Below are 23,327 nucleotides of genomic sequence, written 5' to 3'. Positions count from 1 at the left end.
GAATTAAGTCTCAGTTGCTCTTACTTTCTAACACCCCCAAAAGGAGGGTCCCAACGAGAGACCCAGATGGACCCAGGACAAGCCGTAAGTTACACTGACATCAGAAAGGGGACAGGCTCACAACACCCAAAAGGAGAGAGAGAACACAGGGGATTGCCCTGCCACAGAGACAGGGGGGATGGGGGGATGGGGGTGGGAGGGATATTATCCATGGTGGTGGAAAATGGGCACTGGTGGAGGGATGGGTATCTGATCATTGTATAATTGAAACCAAAGCACAAAAAATTGTAAATCTACAACTTTAAAAAAAATAAAATAAAATAAAGGGAAAAAAAAAAGGGGACAGGCTAAGCACCTTTAAAAAAAAAAAAAGAAGAAGAAGTTAAAAGTGTGGTCATGGCAAGGGGTTGATATCAAGGATATACAAAGTACTGGTTGAACTCCACAAGAAGAAAACATCCAACCCCATCAAAAAATGGGGCGACGAAATGAAAAGAAACTTTCTCAAAGAAGAAATCCGAATGGCAAAAAGGCACATGAGAAAATGATCTACATCATTAATCATCAGGGAGATGCAGATCAAAACCACAATGAGATACCATCTCACACCTCAGAGACTGGCCCACATTCAAAAGAACAAAAGCAACCGATGCTGGCGTGGATGTGGCGAGAAAGGGACACTCCTTCACTGTTGGTGGGAATGCCGACTGGTTCAGCCCTTTTAGAAAACAGTATGGACAATCCTAATGGCCAACATTGCCAACGTGAGTTCGATTCCTCCGCCCCTCTCGGAGAGCCTGGCAAGCTACCCGTGACGTATTCAATATGCCAAACAGTCACAGTTGTCATAATGGAGATGTTACTGGGCCCGCTCGAGCAAATCAATGAACAACGGGAGGACAGTGACAGTGACAGAGCTCCCATTTGACCCAGCAATACCACTGCTGGGAATATATCCCGGAGAGGCAAAAAAGTACAGTTGAAATGACATCTGCACATCTATGTTCATTGCTGCACTGTTCACAATAGCCAAAATCTGGAAAAAATCTGAGTGCCCAAGAACATGACTCGTTACAGAAACTTTGGTACATCTACACAATGGAGTACTATGTAGCTGTTAGAAAAGATGAAGTCATGAAATTTACATACAAGTGGTACTACCTGGAAAGTATCATGCTAAGTGAAATGAGTCAGAGAGGGACAGACATAGATTGCATTCATCTGGGATATAAAGTAACAAAATAGGAGACTAACACCCAAGAATAGCTGAGATAAGTACCACGAGGTTCACTCCATGGCTTGGAGGCCAGCCGCACATGCTAGGGAAAAAGATAGAGAAGGGAGCACCAAGTAAAGGGTGTTGGGAGGATCCTCCCAGGATGGGAAATGCATGCTGAAAGTAGACTATAGACCGAACATGATTTTCACTCAATGCCTCTTGCAAACCACAGCACCCAAAAGTAGAGAGAGAACAAAAGGGAATGCCCTGCCACAGAGGCAGGGTGGGATGGAGGGGTTGGGGGGGTAGGGATACTGGGACCATTGGTGGTGGAGAATGGGCACTGTGGAGGGATGGGTACTCGATCATTGTATAACTGAAACCCAAGCACAAAAACTTGTAAATCCACAACTGTACCTCATGGTGTTTCACTAATAAAAATTTTTAAAAAAGTGTGGTCATGGAACAAACTCATGACCCAAAAAGAAGTAACTGAATAAGGACCCTGCTGGGATTAGGAAAGACTAACCCGGCCTGAGGACTGTGGTCTGCGATCTATATATAGCGAGATGTCCCCAGGAAGAGCCAACCTTCAGGCTTAATATATCTCTTACTGTGTTCACAAAAAAATGATTAGAAATATTTGTAGCACTGTAACACTGCCCTCCCGTTCTTCACTGATTGCTCCAGCGGGCCCAGGAGACTTTGTTGTTACTGTGTTTGGCATATCGAATACGTCACTGGTAGCTTGCCAGGCTTTGCTGTGTGGGCAAGATGCTCTTGGTAGCTTGCCGGGCTCTCCGAGAGGGGCAGAGGAATTGAACCCAGCTTGGCCGGGCCGGCCGCAGGCAAACACCATACCACTGTGCTATCGCTCCCTCCCAGAAATATTAGTAAGAAGTAAATTTACTATGATTGTTTAAGTGGATTACTAGCTAAGGGAAGGAGAAAACAATACACCCTTAAATGGAATCCTGCCCTTGAGTAGATCTAATAATCTAGAGTGTTGAACCCCAGATGAGACTTTATTCTTGAGTTAATCTCCTAGAAGAACTTCCCCTGAAGGAAGGGGATAAAATAAACCTCTGTTTATTTTTATGATAATGTTCAGTCATACCTTTGTGTACCACCCTTCGCGATTTCTATATAACTAAAACTGTGAGACTTGAATAAAGGGTCGCTGATTACCAGACAGCCTGTTCCTTCCTTCATTCCATTGCTGTGGCTGGACCTATTTTGTTTGTTTTAGTGAATCACCATCAGATATAGTTACAGACTTATAAACGTTCGTAATTACAATTCAGTCATACAGTGATCGAGTACCCGTCCCTCCAGCAGTGCCCATTCTCTACCACCAATGTTCCCAGTATCCCTCCCACCACCCCCACCTTTTCCCACCCCCTGACTCTGTGGAGGTGATTTTCGGCCACTGAATGCACCCACAATTGAACTCACACTTGAACCAAACAAACATCTAGGGACACCATTCTTTATACATTCAGGAAGTCAAAAAGTTGGGAAAACATCTCTTATTTAGTAAAGTATTGTCCTGATAATAAAACCACACAAGGGAATTATACGAAAAGTAAAGCAAAACACCCCTTCTGAACACAGAAATTTTTTAGCAAAATTTTAGCACATTGGCCATAACAATATATAGAAAGAACAAAACATGGCGACTTGGTAACATTTATCCTAGTAAAGCCAGTTGGTTTAACCATGGAAACTAAATGTAATTGATCATTACATTTGAAATCATTACGTTGATCATTACTACTGAAAAAGTATCAATAGAATCAGGCGTTTGACAAAATCTTTGAGTCCCTTATAACTCTCAGGAAACCAGAGATACAAAGGAGGTTCCTTAAATTTGAAGTAGAAATTAATTTACTTGTAGAGAGTATCCTTAAAAATACTTAGAGCTAATATCAGTCTAACTAATTATATTTGATTTATTATCAATAAGCGAGAATGATCTGCTTTACCACTTTTTTTCTTTCTTTTTTTTTCTTTTTTTTTTCTTTTTGGGTCACACCCAGCAATGCTCAGGGGTTACTCTTGGGTCTGCACTCAGGACTTTTCTTGGCGGTGCTTGGGGGACCATATGAGATGCCAAGGATCAAGCCCGGGTCAGCCTTGTGCAAGGCAAACGCCCTACCCACTTTACTATCACTCCAGCCCCTGCTTTACTTCTTCAACATTATACTGGAGGTTCTAGGAAGGAAGGGAGGAACAAAAGGAAGTCATTGAATGAAACATTGCTTTAAAATATTCTTTCAAACAATAGTATGAGACCATCCAACGCCATGGAAAACAGGTCTAGGAGAACTGGGCAGTGCTTGCCACAAGTGTGTGTGTGGTGAAGGGTAGGTAGAATAGAGAAGGTACCAGTATGACTATAATAGTTGGAAAGGATCATGCTGGACAGGAATAGAATGTTAAAAGTAGGTAAAGGGATATACCTAATAACCTTTCAGTGTCTGTATTGCAAACCATAATGTCCAAAAGGGGGGGTGGGGGGGGAGAGAGAACCTGTCATGGAGGTGACAACTTTGTGATTCAATTGAAAAAATATATATATTCTTTCAGGAATGAAATGGAAAAATCCCAACAATGGGAGAAGATATTAACAGATCGCATGCCTACTAAAGGATTTATCCATGATAAGCTCTGAAGCTGAGGAGATCAGCTTTATAGAGTTCCTCTGCTGACTGTCTGCTGTCCAGTGAAACTAGCAAAAGTTATTTTTAAAATCTCAACTGCTCAAAATTCTGGAAGGGGCTGGCGTAACCCTGGTTCTATCCCTGTTGAATCACTGTTAGATACAAAGTTACAAAGTTGTTCATGATTCTTAATCATACAGTGTTCCGGCACCCATTCCTTCACCTGTGTCCACTTAATTCCACACATGTCCCCATTTTCCTGCCTTCCTCTATGGCTGACACTTTGCTTTTTTCCTGTTAGACACTGTGGTTTGTCACTGTTACTAAAAGGTTTGACAGAGTAATGTGGTATCACACGCATCACCTCATCTCAGTCCAGTACACTGTCCTTGTCGAGCAGGCACTCCACGCTCTCACTGTTGCGTTGGTCCTCTCTGAACTAACCACCTTCCTGCCATCATTGCAGGTTTTCTACTAAGGACCAGTCTTCCGAGCCTTCATTTGTTTCTTTATATTCTGCAAATGAGTGTGATCATTAAATTTTATTTTTACTATGAAAGGTGAATCTTCCCTTCAGTAATAGCATCTGTATTACCAAAATCAAGCTCTCGGCCTGCTCCCAGCTGGCTGTTGCAATACTTGAATCCTATGAAAGGAAGCCAGAACCCTTGGGCTTCTTCCTTGCCCTTGTTCTTCTGAGCGTTTTCAGAAGTGAAAGTGATATTTAATACGAGGCTGCTAATACTCTCAGCCCAGAGTTGGGGGAAATGTGAGGAGTCCTACCAGTACCATCGCAGGTGGACTCAGGATATTCAAAATGCTGAATTGAAATGCCCCTAAGGAGCAACATTGGAGACTTAAGACAGTGAGGAGAACTGGACATCACTCAGATACTCAATTAAGCAAATCTCATGTAAAAAATAAGTTCTATGGAGGATGGGATTACCCACACTTAGTGCAGTGTATTACCTACAATGTCTAGTTTCCAATTAAAACTTGTTAGACAATCAAAGAAATCGGATTCCAGTGTTGATCCATAAACTGAATCAATAAAACAAAACTAGGCAACATAAACACTTCATGAGAGTGTCTAGAAACTTCAACAGAAAAAAACTTCAAAGCAGTCATAAATATTTTCATAGAACTAAGAGAAAGCTTGAGGAGAGGCAAAGAGATAAAGAAGTAAAGAAAAGTAGAGAGTAATCTCGCATCAAATAGAAACAGTCAGTTTTTAAAAAACTAAATGGAAATTCTGATATTGAAATTACAGTAGCTGAACTTAAAGACTTGCTAAAGAAGGTCAACAGAGCTGAGTTGGCAGAGGAGGGAGCTACTGAATTTAGGATAGATCCATAGTTACCAGGCAAACCAAAAAAAGTAAAAAATTTTTAAATGAATATATTCTTGAGGGGAGATACAAAAAGGTTTGAGATGGGGCTGGAGCAGTAGCACAGAGGATAGGGCATTTGCCTTGCATGTGGCTAACCTGGGTTCGATTCCCAGTATCCCATGTAGTCCCCGAGCACCACCAGGAGTAATTTCTGATGCATGAGCCAGGAGTAACCCCTGTGCATCACTGGGTGTGACCCAAAAAAGCAAAAATAATAATAATAAAAAGATAAAATGATCTTTAAAAGGTTTGAGGTTACATTGGCTTGTAGCACTTCCCTCCTGTTGTTCATCAATTTGCTTGAGCAGACACCAGTAACGTCTCCATTGTAACTATTGTTACTGTTTTTGGCATATTGAATACACCACAGGGAACTTGCCAGGCTCTGCCATGCGGGCAGAATACTCTCAGTAGCTTGCCGGGCTCTCCGAGTGGGATGGAGAAATCGAACCCAGGTCAGCTGCGTGCAAGGCAAATGCCCTACCCACTGTGCTATCGCTCCAGCCACTGGCTTAAAACTTCCTAATTTTTAAAAAGAACTATAGCCAATATGTCCAAGAAACTCGGTGAACTAGTTGGATAAACTGAGGAAGATCCAAAGACACAAAATTAAAACCAATTAAAATTAAAGCAACAACAATAAACACTTTCTTGGAGGGCTCTAAGAGGGCACGGTCCCGCCAGTGGGTCACCCTATACCCGTGAGGCAAGGACATCAGCAGCCTGATGACACCTTCAGGCTTTCAGATTGCTGCTGTGCTTGTGGCTGAGCCCCAACAACTCAGGACCAAGTTTCCCAAGAAACTAAACTGTCAAAAGTTAGGTATGCGGGAGCCATGCCCACAAACCACCTCGAGCTAGGCCATGCATGCTCATTTGGGGGCCTTGCTTCAGAGACTCATAAATTTTGAAAGAGATCAAAAGCCATAGTTCAAAAAGCCATAGATCAAAAAGCCATCTGGAACCTGTGCATAGCTGAAAAGACGGAGTAAATCAGGGGATGGGTCAGCCTGGTGCCCACCCAACAAGCAGAGTCCCTGACAAACACTTGCTTCCACAATCCAAATCACTGTCATGGCCCAGGCCAGACTCCACTATTTTTGGATGGACCTCACTGAGATAAAATCTGTTGAAAATTTAGGTGCATAGGTTTTGTGACTGAAATCTCCAAGCTTTCTCAAGGTCAGGATGGGCCACACCCCCCTCCCCCCCCCATCACAAACCTCCTAGCTGCCTCAGTTAAGAAAACTGTTCCATCCATTCCTTCCAGATAAAGCACTGAACTCCCTGAGCAAACACAATGACCTCTTAGTAGCTGTATTGCAAACCATAACACACAAAAGGAAAAAGAGAAAGAAGAAAAGTGCTTGCCCTAGAGGCAAATTAGGCAAAGGAGGGGGACGCTTGAGGGGATGGGAGGGAGACTGGGGCCTTTGGTGGTGGGAAATGCACAGTGCTGGAGGAATGGGTGTTGGATCATTGGGTGACAAACTCAATCGTGAACAGTTTTGTGATGTTCAATAAAATATTCAATAAAAAATTTGTTTAAAAAATTTTTAAAAACCTTTTCTTTGAAAGCCACAAGAGGAAAACAATGTATTACTTACAAGGGAACCTCAATAAGATTAATATCTGCCTTCTCATCACGAACAGTGAATGCCAACAAGACAGTGGGGGAAAAAACATTCAAACTACTTAGTCTAGGCAATCTGTTTTCTCATTGTTCATCGATTTGCTCAAGCAGACCCACTAACGTCTCCATTGTGACACTTGTTACTGTGTTTGGCATATCAAATACATCACAATAGCTTGCCAGGCTTGGCTGTGAGGGCGAGATACTCTCAGTAGCTTGCCAGGCTCTCCTAGAACATAAAAATTTTAATGGGCAAAAAAAGAACACATTTTCCAAAATACATTTACAATAAATACTTGAGAAGATGTTTGTCATCCTTCTAAATTAAAACCATAATAAGATACCATTACACTTAATAATTACAGGGGCTGGAGCCCCTATAAAGAGGGTAGGGCATTTGCATTGCATGCAGCCAACCTGAGTTCAATCCCTGGCATCCCATATGGTCCCCCAGGAGTAATTCCTGAGTGCAGAGCCAATGCATTGCCAGATGTGACACAAAAAGCCAAACAAATATAAAAGCTTAAGTACAACACACCTGTTGTGTGCAGCCCACACCTGGTCCTCAGTGCCACACCATCTCAGCGTCTTCGCCAAAGTACTGCAAGTCCCTGAGGTGTTACCAGGTTTGGGTCTAACGGCCCCCAGCATTACAGGGCCTCTGTTGGAGCGTAAGCTTTAGAGAAATTAAAATCCTTGTTCTGTATTCCTGGCACCTAGTAGACATTTGATAATGGTTACTGGACTTTCAGATTATAAGTATTGGCTGCAAAAACATAAGCAAGATGACCTTATCCTCATGAGGTTGCCATGCCAACTGGAGAGTCTTGTGATCTCTGGGAACTATTCTAGAAATGGTGCTATTAAGAGGGTCTCAGTCAGACTTTAGTTCAGTATTGCTCTGAATACTTTTTTTGCAGTGATTAAACGCTCTTTTCAATATGATGATGCTAGTGGTAATAATAGAGGCAAGTTATAGCATTAAAAAAAAAACCTACCAAAGGTAAGTTCTCCCACATTTAAGGAAGAGGCGCAGGAGGGCCGTGGTGAGGGCCCCTGTGGGCTTCTGTAATAACTGACTTGTGGTTAGATTAGCTGTGCAAGACTTTTGCCATGGGGACCGGGCATCAGAAGCAGTCCTGCTGATCTGCCTCCAGCCTGCATACTGCCTCTGAAGCCGCCCTTCCCCCAAGGGGAAGAATAAGCATACCTTTTTTCCCCTTGGAGCATCACCTTTTGTTCCTCTTTGGCTTGATTTTTACATTCTTTTTATCTTATCTCCAAAAATTAAGAACGAACAGGAAGAAGCCTAAAGCCTTTTCTAATAAATCTTTAAGAGTTGGCCACATTAGAGAAATGGCTGGACACAGTGCCAGACCAGAAGTGTACATTGCACATAGCTCGTTTGGAAGGTAGAGGAATATCCAGATTGTCCCTTTGAGATACTTGTGGCCACACAGATGCAGGCTGCCCTTAGCCTCCTTGCCGAGTTGCAGCCTCCAGGTCGTTCTGATGTTTAGTAAGGATTGGAGGAGGCATGAGGACAATAAACACTAAGCGCCAGCCAAGGGTTAGCAACGATGACTTCCTCTGCTAGTCCAGCAAGCACTTAATGGACACTCCCCTTGGGGAGGGAGAGCTCGGTCTCAGGGTCTCGGGGCTGTGGGCCCCAGTTCCCCTTCCCAGCGCACAGCTGGGGGCCCTGTGTGGGTGTGTGCACGTGTGGGGGAGGGGGAGAGGGGCTTCTCCTGATCTGACCCTCTGCACTCAGCCCTGCCCTGAGAAGGCCACGGGTCCCCCGAGGTCCCTGCTGCTTCCCGCCAGCCCTTCTTCCTCTGACTGGAAGTGACAGATGAGAAACCCTGCTTCTGCCACTGCATGAAACTTCACCTGGCTTAGCTTGCAGACTTCGTGGCCATCCTGTGAGAGAAATGCTGCTCTCTGAGTAAGGAAGTGAAATGACTTTCTCGGGGCTCCTCAGGACTAGAAGGACCCAATCATAGACAAGCTCTAGAACACAATTTTGTCAATAAAACACAACTCTGATTTTATCCCCTCATTTCCTCCTCGTGGCATGAAACAGGATGAAGCATGCTTCAGTGCCCAGGATGTTTTGGAGAATGAAAGCATGTCTCTACCCCAAGCGGGGCAGTGTTCACAGGTGGCCTTTCCTGGTTCCTGCTGCTTGTGACAAATTATCCCCAAATTTAGGACATATCACGGTTCTTTTATCATCACTACTGTGTGGATTAGTCATATGCCCATAGAATGTTGGGGGGAAGGATCTTTTAAGTTCTAGAAGGTTGTAGCTGGAAAGAGACCTGCAGAACCCAATAGCCTAGTCTAGAGCCACTTCCAGAATGTCCTTTCCTCTCCTGAGTGGGAGATTGGACGGTCTCAGTTCAGCTAGTTCCCTAGAGGAGATCTTTCCCTGCATGAGGCTTCTTGAACTCTGGCCTCAGAGATGGACCATCCCTGTGGGCGAGTGGCAGAGCTAGTGCCCTAAGAATGGATGAATGCACCAGGTCCATTGTGTCCGTTATATTCTATTTGTCGAGGCAGTCACTGGCCTGACCAGATTTAGGGTAGGGGAAAGAAACCCGCTCACTTGTTGGGGGTCGTCAAAGAATTTAACGTCTTTTTTTATTGGCGTAAGATTGCTGTCAGTGGGCTGACACTACAGTTCAGTGTTAAAGGTCCCTATGAGTGAAGCCAGCATAGGACACTTTGGGGGCATGGGGGAATTCTACCACCAGCGTATAGTCATCACACAAGGTAGAAAGGTGTGCGCAGAGAAGATTTCCTGGAGGAAGAAGCAATTGAGATAGGGGGGCACAGTGGTGGTGTTCAAGACTTACTCCTGGTTCTGTGCTCAGGATCACTCCTGGCATGGTTCCAGGAACCATGTGATGCTGGGGATTGAGCCAAGGTTGTCCATGTGGAAGGCAAATGCCTTACCCACTGTGCTATTGCTCTAGCTGGAATGAGTTTTTAAGAACCAAAATGCAGACAGACAAAGGTGTGGGTGGCTTCTGGGAAAGGGCATTCTGGGTCAGTGCAGGGATGAACTATGGAGATTTTTCTAGGTGCTTCCAGCTGCAGTCACTGTCACTGTCCCTGTCCTCCCATTGTTCATCGATTTGTTCAAGCGGACCCAGTAACGTCTCCATCGTGAGACTTTGTTGTTACTATGTTTGGCATATCGACTACGTCTTGGATAGCTTGCCAGGCTATGCTGTGCAGAGGAGGAATCAAACTTGGGTTGGCCATGTTGGCTGCGTGCAAGGCAAATGCCCTACCGCTGTGCTATCGCTCCAGCCCTCCAGCTGCAGTAATAAACATAATTTAATCCACTTTCAGAGTTGAATAATTCCTGTCCAAGGGAATTCTATTTTCAAAAATTTTGCCTTTGATAATGGACTCAGATCAGGTTTACCCTCTAACAGTAGTTGTGTCTAGGGCTCCAGTATGACCCTTCCTGGGCTGGGAGACACGGACATCATACATGGTGCTTGGTTCTGTGGTGAGGTGGTTGCTGGCTTGCTCTCTTTACTGCTGACAGCCCCCGTGCTCATTTCCTTCCTGTGATAGCCCACATCTTTTTCTTCCCCCCACTCCTTACTCTGGACATCAGATTCTGGAGATTAAACTCTTCTGTCTTTTGCACTGGTTCCTTTCCATCCATCTTGCTCATTTCCTCATTAGCTTCCAGAATGGAATCTCCAAGAGGAAAGAGGAAACTTTCTTGGGGGGTGGGAGGGAGGATCACACCAACGGCGCACAGAGGTTACTCCTGGCTCATGCACTCAGAAATTACTCCTGGCGGTGCTCGGGGGACCATATAAGATGCTAGGACTCGAACCCGGGTTGTGCACGTGCAAGGCAAACGCCCTATCCGCTATGGCTCCAGCCCCCGAGGGAGGAACTCTTTTTGTATGACTGGCACATGGCACTCTCGTTGACTCTCACTGCTGAATAGAGAGTGAAATATCTGTCACTGGTTGCAACCCAACCACTCCCCTAATCTGTCTTTCCATAAGCTTGCTGAAGAAGAACTTTAAAAACGATGCCCAGTTGCTCACCTTTGTTGCCCTCGGGATAAAAGTTCATCCCAGGCCCTGGTCTCCTGAGCACATCCCACCCCAAACTATGCTTCAGTGTCTTCCTGCCTGGCCCCTCCCGCACGCTGCAGCTACACGCGCTGCTTCCGCACCCCTGGGTGCCCTTAGGGACTCTTGACTGCCCGCGCCTGGCACACCCTCCCTGTAGGCCTCCGGGGGTCCCACCCGTTCTCCAGGGCCAGCCCAGCCGGGTCTTCTTGTTGGCCATCGCCTCCCTGGGCCCCGTCGAGTCGGGGCGCCTGGGGCGGTCCGAGGCCTGGACGCCCACTTCAGCCGCCGTCGCCTGCTCTGGGGGCTCTCGGCCCGTGGTCCTGATCACCGTGGACGCAGCGGTCAGGGCGACCTGCGCAAAAACGCGGGTTTGCCCCGCACGGGGCCGCGGTGCTTCCTCGAGGCGGCCGCCAGGGGGCAGCCGTGGCCCGCGCAGCTGCCTCGCTCCCGTGGCGGCGTTCGGGGCGGAGCCGCGGGCCGCCCCTGTCCTCGCCCACCTGGGGCCTGGCCGGCGCTGGCCGACTGCGCCTCCCGCCGCCCCTCAGCTCCGGGGGAGGGCGTGGACCCTGGGCACAGGGGACACTGTGCCCTCCCCGCCCGATGCACGCCCGGGGCCCAGGGGCGGGGCGATGCACACCCGGGGCCCACGCGCGGGGCCGGGGCTGCTCCCTGGTGCGACGCCGCGCGCGCCCTGCCCGAGAAAGCCGCGACTCCTGGTGGCCCCGGCCGCCCATCACCCGCCCTTCCTGCTCCGGCCGAGGGGCCGGCAAGAAGGCAGACGGGCACGGGGGATCTGAAGCCCTTTCTGGAGAGGAGGGGCGGAGGCCTCTGGGATCTGCGCAGGCCCCCAGCAGACCAGCTCCGCCCGTCCGTGGGGCGTCCCTCCAGCGCACTGGCCGGCTCAGAAGGCGCAGGAAGGGGGGACACAGTCGGGCTCCCCTGGGGAAGAGGGCGTGGCGGCCGCACAGTGGGTATTTGCAGGTGATCGCGCCTGAGGTTCTGAGTGAGGAGCCGTGAGGGTCCTCCCGTCTGCTGAGACCAGCGTCCCTCTGCTCGGAGTCCTCCTGCAGGTGGCCTCCCAGGCCTGCATTCGGGGAAAAGCTGCAGAAGAAAATACTTTGCACAGTGTGATGCTGCTCTCGTGTGTGTGTGTGTGTGTGTGTGTGTGTGTGTGTGTGTGTGTGTGTGTGGTTGCATCCGTCAGGTTCTGGTCCCAGCCCTCGGCCACTTAGCTTAATCACTTGGCCTTTGTTGGGAATCCCCTGTCAACTCTGGTCTCCAGCTGTCAATCTTTGTGCAACAGTCGATCATTGTAGCAGACATTTCTGTCAAGAATAGAGGTTCTGCCTTCATGACAATGGCCCTGATCTCCTTTACCCCGTGTGCAAACTCTTTCTTCGAGCTCTTAGGAAAAATGAACCTCCTTGCAGGGTGTGGAGGTTTGCTGGGCTTCCTGAGCAGTGAGAGACTGCTTGCCCCAGGGCGTCCCTTCCTTCCACCTCTGGACGTGGGTGGGATCTGAGCCCTCTCCATCTGGGGGAGAGAACCGCACAGCGACAGGGAATGGAATTCTCCTTCCTCCTTCCTCTCCTCCTTGTCTTCGTCCTTCTGCTTTACACTCTCCCGCTCAGAAAAAGGACAAGTCCCTTCTCATGGGTACTCTACCCCGTGGCCTTGGATCTGAGCTCCTGTCTGTCTTACCTTGCATTTCCCTGGAACCAGGCAAACTTTGGAGCAAGCTGTTGAGAGGACAACGTTTTCACATTCTGACATTCACCATAACAGAAGCTCACCCCCACCTACCCCCTCCCGCCAATGTTTGCAACAGCTTTGATGTGTACAGCAGATGTGAGCTGGGAAAAATAGCCTGCGTACTTTGCCAAGAATGAAATTAGAAGAAGAACTCGTGATGGACATGGAGCGAAAGAGATAAAATTCTCCCAGAAATACAAGCTGCTATATCTGGAAGCTCTGACTAAGGAGAGAGCAAACGTGCACGTTCTCAATTTGATCCTGGTCCTCTAATCCCTGGAGCTGGCGGTTTTGAGGGGATGTCTGGGTCCTTAGCCCTGCGAGCCAGGATTTCTGAGAGCTGGAAACTGAGGTAAGGAAACACGGAGTACGAGACATCAGCCCTGCTCGACCAGCACCAGATCAGGCGGGTGCAGGGCACAGAGGAACCCTGTTCTGGGGGCACGCCCGGGGAGCCCCTCTCCTGCTGCTGCAGTCTGACTGGATTCCCTCTTGGCCTGCATGCACACCCCGAGGCAGCGCAGGCTCGTGCTGTGAGCCGCTCAGCCTGACCCAGCATTTCACTGATTCACCAGGGGAGCTCTGTGAGCCTCTGAACTCCTCTCAGACTTCCTACATCCAAAAGGAAACAGAAGCCTGTCCTGAAGAGAAGCTGCGGGGACACACACACGACAATAACTGTGCGAGGAGCCTGCAGGGGTCAGCCTCTGTGGTAACATGGGCAGTGCTGAGACAATGGCCCACACCCCTGGCCTTCCCGGCCACTGAGAAAGCAGCTCCCCTTTCTCTTGTCCCTGGGTGCCTAGAGGCCAGAGCACACCAGCTCAGGCCCTGCTGGAGGAAGTCGGGCTTGTCCCAAGGCTGGACAGTGCTGGCAGTCAGGCCCACGGTGAAACAGCCCAGGGAGGAAGGAACAGCGGGCCCAGCAGGGCACCCTGGAGCAGGCATGGAACACGCTCTGGGATTCCAGAACCTCATCGGGTAAAGCAGGGAATGCGGGTGGCATCCACAGTTGAATGAAGTTCTTTCTGCCGTCACTTTGCTGCCCCTCCTTTGCTCACTCTCCCGTGTCATTTCCACCCTGTTAGTGGCTCTTGGGCCCCAGGCCTGTCTCCCAGTCTCCTGCGCACAGCAAGGGCCAGTGGGCCTGGCGTGCAGTGGCAGCTCAGTTCTGAAGCAAGCGTGGCACAGGCATGACAGCAGCAAGGGCCACCGAGTGGCCACTGAGCTCCTGCCCGGATGTGCCGCCTCCTCTCTGAAGAGAACCCACAGCCCAAGCCTGCGTGGAAGCTCACGGCCACCCCTAGGCTTTTGCAAAGCTGCAGGGCACGTTTGGGCAAAAAATGGAGGTGAATTGGAAATGCTTGCAGTCTTACGGCACCTGGCGACAGACACCCTCCTCGTTCTCTGGCCTCTTCGCCCTGTGCCACACCCTCCCAGAGGGGCCCACAGACAAGGTGTGCGGACGCCGCACTCTGTGCTCCCGTACAGGACAGATGCCTCACTCTCCTCTGGCTCCGTCAGGCTGAGGACACAGCAGGACACAGCGCCGCTTAAGGTCTTGAATAAAAGCTTGCTCCAGTATTTCCTTTGGGCTCATCCTTGATCCAGCCCCACTAGCGCTTTCCAGTGGCAGTGACTGCATGGGGACCTCAGGCCTCCTGAGGAGCTTCCACTCTGCCAGCCCTGCTGTTGTTGGCGTTCCCTAAGATCCTGTGACGGGAACAAGCCCAGCTCACCCATACAGAGGCCTGGCCTGGCTTGGCCTGGTCGCACCTCCTGCCTTGATTGTCCTTTTCCTGAGACCCCAGGCTCACTGACTGTCAGCTCATCTGTTGTTTCCACTACCACCCCCCAACACACAGACACACAGACACACACACACACACACACACACACATACACACACACACACATGCCTCAAGTTGAGGAATAGGCTCAGCTTGTCGGCTTAGACATGATGGTAATGACCTTGACTTTGAAAGTGTTCTGTTATAGACAGTTGTTTTCTGAGGTTCTAGTAGCTTTGGAGTTAATGGTAGAGATCTTACCTACAGTTACATAAATTTGGGGTTTTTTTGTTGTTGTTGAGGAATGGGAGGAAGTTGGTGGCACGCTCAGGTGTTCCAGGTCCCGGAGCCTTTCTGGAGATGCTCAACTAGCCAAGCTGCAAGTTCATCACTAGGCCTGAGGCTGTGGTGCTACTTAGATCCGTGTCCTGAGGACTACCACGGTCATCCAGGTGATGCTCAGGGTCCAAGTTTAGACTTGGATTCAATCTTGGGTCCCCGTGAAACTGATTCTAATACATTTAGATTTTTTTCTCTATTGAAGAGCATATTTGTTGGGAATTACATTTAGTAAAACCAAAGACAAGAAATTGGCTTAAACAAAATAAATGTTAGCTGTGTACTTGAAGAGCTAGTATTTGGGTTTTATACTGCCTTGTGTGTACCAAAGATCATGTTTATTAGCTTTCTCGTTTTAGTCAGCCCTGATTTCTAGGATACTAGTCATCATCTTTACAATTCAGACAGGATGCTCAGAGGTAGCACAGCGGTTTCTTAGCATCCATCCAGTCCACGTCTGATTCCAGCATGGGGTGGTTCCCTGGAGACCCCCCAGCTCTGCCCGGCAGCCTGGGTGTCGCCAGCGTGGTATCCTGGAGTGCTTGCATGAAACCATCTGGCTCTGCAAGCAATCTCTCTAGGCCTCCATCCGAAGCCTCTCGTGTGGGCTTGTCTTGTTCCTTCTGCCTCTCTGAGATTCCTTCTCAGGGTTTCTGCCTTGGCTCCCCACGGGCTCACTCACACTTAGCCCTCCCTGCTATTTCCTCTGCTGCCACGACTCTGCCCCAGTCTCCAGTTCCTCTGGTGAGCTTTCCAGATTTATCAATGCCTCCTTGTCTCCAAAACTGCAGACACATCCTCGGCATACCCTCTGGTACCAACTAATGGCTCTAGGCTCACTGTACTTAAAAAAAATTTTTTAAGCAAGTAAGCATAACTACTGTTTCATGTAACTGTAAAGATATGTGTAAGTTCCAAATAGCAGGCCTGGCTGGACCCAAAATTTCAAACTACATCTTCTGACTATTCTATCTCTCTGACTCTTTCTCTGCTTCTCTCTGTGTGTAATTCACCTTGGCTTTTGTTGCTAATTTGTTTTCTCTCCATAGTGATAAGATAAGCCTAGCAGCCTCTGCTCTGTAGATATGGTATATCTACTAGAGTGGCAATTCAGCAGCTGCAGCTGAGTGAGAATTCAAAGGGGGGGCCTCCTGATGATGAGGGGACCAACTTACAAAGCCCGTCCTCCTCCCCTGAGTCATATCGCAGCCACCAGGGAAGAGCTACCAAAGACAGATCATATGAAACGTCTGCAGGGACATCACTGTCACTCCCGTGCCTGCTATAGACATGTGTCCTCTTGGTGGGACACAGGGGGGCTCAGCTGAGCCTTGAGACTTGGTTCTAGGCAGGGCTGGAGGGGATGAAGCCTCCGCAACCGGCCCTGCACAGATGCTTCCTTTGCCTTCAACCAAACGAGATGACTTGTTACTGTGTCCTAAAGGATTTTTTGTGTCAGTGTTCCTTGGTGTGTGATAGTCTCCACATGTTATTTTTTTCTAGCTGACTCTTATTCCGCCTTTACCATCAATAGGACTAAATTCCTTTGGAAAACTTCTCCCCATGCTTTAGCGCATTATGGTGCTTCCTGGGGTGCTTCTGTCAGCCGTACTTACCTTCAGTCCTGTAGTTATTGCTTTATTGTCTTTCTTTCCCTATTCAGCGAGATCCAGCAAGCCCACAAGAGATTCATCAAGCCCACAATCACCTCCATAATTATGTCCCACATTGCTAAGTCTAGCCCCAATGCATGTGAAATATTTCTGCATCAGTGGTTGAATTTCAACAAAGCAGTGGTACACAGCAGTTAGCAATCACATTACACTTGTTAATAAAAACGCATACCATGGGTTTAAAGACAATGTTTTCTGAGGTAAATATCATTGTTTTTTGACACTGTATTGATGACTGTCACAGTTTGAATAGAAGAAGGTCTAGATATTTCAAGTAAGAAGAGGCTTTAGGGAATTGGAGATTAGATTCCCATGGCTGCTGGAAGGTGATTTCTGCTTTGGGACTTCACACAGTGCAGCAGCTACTGAAAGCTGTTCCGTTCCAGGGCTGATTTCCCAGAAGGCTACAGAAAAGCCGAGTGGCATGGTAGCTGAGTCAATGAGTTGTAGCCGCAGAAGGGGAATTCTCAAATATATCCCGAAACGTCTGCTTACCAAATGCCCACTGGCCGGCAAATAGCGCCCTGGACCATAATAACTTTTTTCTCTTCTGTCTTTCAGAGGCCCTAAAGAGTCTCTCTCAGACAGAATTCATCCAGAGCCGTCCTGGGGATCATGGGAAAAGCAGGTTCAGGTATTTTCCCTGACTAGCTGACAACAGAGAGCCCTGCCACTGGCCTCTGTCTGCTCACCCCCCACTCATCCATCCCATCCATCTAGCCAGTCCCTGAGTCAGTTAGAGGCTTACCCCGAGTCTGTCCTTGTTCTTACTTCTAAGATTCCTGAGAGCGCCTCTATATATTCGGAGTTTTCCTTCCTTCCCGCATTTGTGTCACAGTTGTGGGCACATAAGCAGATGGGTGCTGGTTTCCTGTGGAGGGGACCAACCTTTACATGCTCTTTCCAATGGATGAAGGTAAAATGATAAGCAAGTGGCACATATCCTTGTGGACAGATATTTATCTCTGCATGCTGTGTTCAGGGCAGTACAATAAAGATATAACATGATAATTGCATTAAAAAACCCAAAACTTTAAACTCACTTTCCATTCACCATCCATTACCAAAATAATTTACCAATGTATTTTTGTTACTTTTTCAAAATTTCAATTTTTTTATATTTTAAATAGCATCTACATAGTATCATTATCACTTTATTTCTTTTTTATCTTAATGTCACTACATTTAAAAACTGTAATAACTGAAAAACAATTAGATGAACTGATTATTGGTTTTTGATCATTTTCCAATGTTGAACATTCAGGCTGTTTCCAATATCGGTTATTATTTAAGCTTTCATTTTCCACTGGAAGTTGGTTGGTAGCTTGAGAGTTTCCAATCTCTCCCAGCCCTTGTTTGATAAGACTAGGAGGACTGGAAAGAATTGTTGGTCAGTGCCATTAGTCAAATCCATTAGCACATGCCCTTAGTAAAATGCATTAATTTGTTGGGCTGATGGGACTTTGCCCCCAGCGATGCTGGCTGTGCAGAGGAAGGAGTTAGTGCCTGCTTAACAGAGGAGAGCTGACTTCCAGTCTTGGCCTGACCAGTTGTTGTGTGATGCTGGGCAAGTGTCTTTACCTCTCTGATCCCTGGTTTCCTCCCCTCATTTAAGAGAATGGCCAACTTAGTCTGGATCTGTCTAGCTCTGCTGTGCTTGATTTGATTACATCTCTAATCTGGTAAAGCTACTCCTGCTGATACAGCTAGAGTGAATGGTGGTCCACCAGGTGATCTAGTTAATTAAGTCCATTTAAACCTCCAACCCCATCAAAAAATGGGGAGAAGAAATGGACAGAAGCTTCCTCAAAAAAGAAATAAAAATGGCCAAAGGGCACATGAAAAAAATGCTCCACATTGCTAATCATCAGGGAGATGCAAATCAAAACAACAATGAGATACCAATATCATCTCATACCACAGAGACTGGCACTCATTCAAAAGAACAAAAGCAACCAGTGCTGGCGTGGAAGTGGGGAGAAAGGGATGCTCTTTCACTGTTGGTGGGAATGCCGACTGGTCTAGCCTTTCTGGAAAACAATATGGAAATTCCTTCAAAAACTAGAAATTGAGCTTCCATATGATCCCACAATACTGCTTCTGGGAATATATCTCAAGAGTGCAAAAAAGCATAGCAGAAATGACATCTGCACCTCTATGTTCATTGCAGCACTGTGCACAGTAGCCAAAACCTGGAAACAACCCGAGTGTCCCAGAAGAGACTACTGGTTAAAGAAACTTTGGTACACCTACACAATGGAACACTGTGCAGCTGTTAGGAAAGATGAAGTTATGAAATTTGCTTCTAAGTGGATGGTCATGGAGAGTAGCATGCTAAGTGAAATGAATCCGAAAGAGGGGTATAGACATAGAAGGACTGCACTCATTTGTGGAATATAAAGTAACATATTATGAGACTGATACCCCAGGACAGTAGACACAAGGCCAGGAAAATTGATCCACAGTTGTCTCATGAGCAAAGGGAAAAAGGCAGCTGGAATAGAGAAGGGATCACTAAGTCAATGATGGTTGGAGGAATCATTCAGGATGGGAGATGTGTGCTGAAAGTAGATAAAGGACCAAACATGATAACCTCTCAGTATCTGTATTGTAAACCATAATACCCAGAAGTAGAGAGAGAGAGATTAAGGGGGAAATTGTTTTTCATGGAGGCAGGGGGAAGGTGGGAAAAGGGGGCATACTGGGGAAATTGGTGGTGGGGAATGTGCACTGGTTGAGGGATGGGTGTTTGATCATTGTATGATTGTAACTCAGACATGAAAGCCTGTAACTGTATCTCACATTGATTCAATAAAAAAATTTTTTAAATAAGCAATTTAAATACACCCACCAAAAAGGTATCTAATTTAAATAGATCATGGAATGGCAGGAGGTGGGAAATGATAGAAGATAAAGTGATAGAGTCAGGTGAGTAGGAAAGAGCCCCCACGCCACTGGGATTCCTAGGAAGTAATAAAATCAATAGCCCCATGGCTGCAAAAAGCCCACCTTGCAGACACAGGAACCAATGAAAGCCTGATGATAAGACTGTAAGAAGCTCCAGCAGGAACATAGGTCAGGAAAGGAAAAAGGACTGTCCACCACCCCCAACTCTGCCCCTTGGCAACTGCCCTAGCAATGGACTCTTACCTAAGTAGAAGCCCCACGTGGGGCAGCTTGGTAGAAGCCCTGTAAAAGCCAACCTGAACAGAGGCAGTGCTCGCAGACTGCCCGGCCCAGGTGCCCATGACTTAGCACCTTCCCCTGGAGGTATGTACTGGGGCTCTCTTCTTTGGAGAATCCTGAGTTTTCTCTTGAGTGCATTACTTTCTCTTCCTCCTTCACTACAGTCGTGGTCACGGTCCTCCCGTTGTTCATTGATTTGCTCGAGCGGGCCCAGTAACGTCATGATGATGTAGGCAGGTAGATAGGGAAAGGCTCTCTGCAATGAAACAAAGTCTCATAGAAGAATTCTAGGACCGACCCATCCTGTGGAAACAGAGAATAAGGACTTGATAAGACATCCCCAGACCCTGAAGATATGGGCCTCCTCCCCATGAAATTCCTCCTTCCCAAAACCGCCCCCTTTCAATCCGGTTAACTCCAGCGACCCAGCCCCAAGGAGATTCCAGGACATTCCAAGTCAGATGATTCTCGAACCCCCTTTCAATCCAGTTAACTCCAGTGACCCAGCCCCAAGGAGATTCCAGAACATTCCGAGTCAGAAGGATCTATAAGAGCCAGCTCGAGAGCCCACTTGGGGCTCTCTCCACCCTCGGAGAAGCCCGCGTTCCCTCTGGACGCGTTACTCTCTGTCTTTCTACCCCGCTTATCTGCTTATCCCTTTCTCTCCCTCTCCAAAAGCCTCCAAATAAAACCTGTTACTTCACTGCTCGTCTACTCCTGAAATTCTTTTCTGCGAGCGAGACAAGAACCCCAGAGACCTCGGGTAAGGCTTGGGACTGGTCTCTCCTTTCCTGCGAAGAGCAAATTCTTGCCCCAGCTTGAGTCCGTGGCTCCCCGAGCAATCGGGTGGCGGGGATTAACTCCCGTGCCGAGAAGATCAAGCGGACTTCAGGTGTGGCTTGACGGCCACTTTGTGGGGCTGGCGGGGCTTAGGCCTGTGCCGAGCAGGTGCTCACTGCAGACTTTACCGGTCCTAGCTTACCCAGGGTCCCGGGTGGCAGAGGCGGGTGGGGAGAAAGTGACCGTCTTTCTCCTCCCCACGTCACATAAGTCACCCGTGGGGCCCACCGACATCAATGAGACTTGTTGTTACTGTGTTTGGCATATCGAGTACGTCGCTCACGGGCAGCTTGCCAGGCTCTGCCGTGCGGGCGAGATCCTCTCAGTAGCTTGCCGGGCCCTCCAAGAGGGGCGGAGGAATCAAACTCGGGTCAGCCATGTTGGCTGCATGCAAGGCAAACACCCTACCACTGTGCTATCGCTCCAGCTCCTTCTCTTCAAAACCTGGAAATAAAAATCTCTTTCACTAGACACTGCTTGTCTACTCCTGACATTCTTCTCTGTGGAAGCCCTGGGTAAGGCCAAGAGCTGACTTTCTTTCCCTACAAAGAGAGTTTCTCCCTCTGTTGTTCTGAGTTCAGTGTTCCCCAAGAAACTGAGTGGTGGGGAGAGAAAAGTCAAGGGGGTGTCAGTGTGGCCTGGCGGCCGGCTGGGAATTGGGGGGCTCTGGCTGGTGCTGCGCAGGGGGTCATTGCAGCCTCTATCAGTCCTCGCCTTCCCTGCTGGCTCCAGGTGGCAGACTGGTTGGGAGAAAGTGACCGACTCCTCTCTGCCTCACAGTCGTGGGGGCCCATCGATTTCCAAAAGGAAGCCACGAACAAGTTTCTCTCCCTCTCCGTCCCTCTGTCTATCTGTCTGTCTGTCTGTATCTGTCTCTCTCTCAAGAATGTGAACAGGATGCACATATTTTTTTCTTTGCCTAAATTTCTCCCTCTGTCCCTTCCTCCTCTCCACACCTTGCCTTGTCCAGAGAGCTGGTTGGATGAGGGAGGACTCTCTCACACAGCAGGGCAGCAGGGGTCTCTTCCGGGCACGTGGTGATTCTGAGGGTTGAGGCCTTACGGAAAGCCAGGGTGCGGGCCCTGTGAGGATATAGTCTGTGAGGGGCCAGCCACAGATACAGAGCAGAAGGATTTTGCTGTGCTCCCTCAGCTGTGCCCAGAGAGGAAGGAAAACTGAGAGGATGGGGTACCGTCCTAGGAAGCTCAGACTGTAGACTCAGGCAGAGAACAGCATGGAGACCCACCACACACTGGAGGCAAGCACTGAGGGACAGGACACAGGACACTACAGTGGACCACTAAGGGAAGGATGGGTCCCACATACACAGGTCTAGGGCCTGGATGTGGGGAGGTGCGAGACCTGTTCCCTGGAACTGAACAGTAAGCTCTAGCATCTGAAGTTCTGAGTTTCGTATGTGAATCTTCATATAATTAAAATTGAGACCAGGAAAAATCCCCTTTCAGGCTAACACCACCCCATGTTGGCGTGTCAGGTCGACTCCTCTTGGGGTCCGATTCTAGCTCCGTTCGGGGGTCAGATCTGCTCTCGCCTCCCTGGCTGGCACAGTCACTGTTTCACCGACACGTCCAGACCTTCCTTCCCAGGCTGACCGGTGCGTGCTCTGCCTGCAGGCTGTGTTCCTGCTCCTTCTCTTGCCCATGGAACAAAATGCGACTCGGCAGCGCCCCCTTGAGGCGTCTTCCTGAGCGGGCTGCTCTGTGTAGGTAACTTCCTGATGCTGACCCTCCCTCAGTGCTCGGTCCTGCAGCTTCCTGATGCTGACCCTCCCTCAGTGCTCGGTCCTGGCCCACAGGCTGAAATGCCCTGTCCTGGCCTTAGGAGCTCTCGGCTATGGGCCACGTGTCTTGGCAGCTTTAATGAGAGACACTTGCCCCAACCCCACATACTGACTTCATGCACAGGCCTGGAACTCCAGAAGCACAGGCCCTCTTCCTCCCTAAATGACAGGAAGGGGCCTGCGTTTCCTTTGCTTCCCCTGCGAGCAGGATGCGCATATTTTTTCTTTGCCTAAATTCCAAGCAGAGAACTTTATCTGATCAGGATCTCCATTTCCAGCATCTCTTTAAATGCTAATGAGAGGCTTTCCCCGAGGACTCCTTGCAGACTCAGCCTCACTCTGCAGTGCTGCAGGAGCGCTGGGATGCAGGCGCAGGGCCTGAAACTCCCTCCACTCATCTCACACACAGCAGGGCCTCTGCAGAGGCCACTCCTGAGGGAAGGTCGCTTCTGGAGCGCGCCTGGGAGAAGCGGAGCGACAAATGAAAAGGGTGGCAATGGCTCCTCAAATCTCATGGCCACTTGGAGGGCAGGTTTGTTCATCCCCAGCCCAATTTTTAGTTTTGGTGTCATACTTGGCTGTGCTCAGGGGCCTTTTGTGGTGCCAGGCTCTGATCTGGGTTGGTCCCCTGCAAGGCAAACACCCTTGACCGTGCAGCGGACGGGGCATTTGCCTTCCAGCTCTGCCGTCTCTCCCGCACCCCCGCCCTCTCTCCTTTCAGCAGATGTGAAGCAGAAGGCCAAGGACGTTTTTTGTAGTTTGCACACGGATTAAAGTGACAGAGATGGGGCTCATCTAGGGCATGAATCTTCATGATTCATGGGATTCCCCAGCTAAGAAAGCCCGCAGTTGTCCTTTTATTGAGGATTTGGATTAGGGTAAAAATAAAGCTTCCCCCATAGGAACACTTTCTCGGGACCCTCAGAAAG

This window comes from Sorex fumeus, unplaced genomic scaffold (assembly GCF_029834395.1).
Source record: "Sorex fumeus unplaced genomic scaffold, SorFum_2.1 ptg000069l, whole genome shotgun sequence".
Classification (NCBI taxonomy): domain Eukaryota; kingdom Metazoa; phylum Chordata; class Mammalia; order Eulipotyphla; family Soricidae; genus Sorex; species Sorex fumeus.
The sequence above is the reverse complement of the archived record's forward strand: the minus strand, read 5'-3'. Positions refer to the sequence as shown.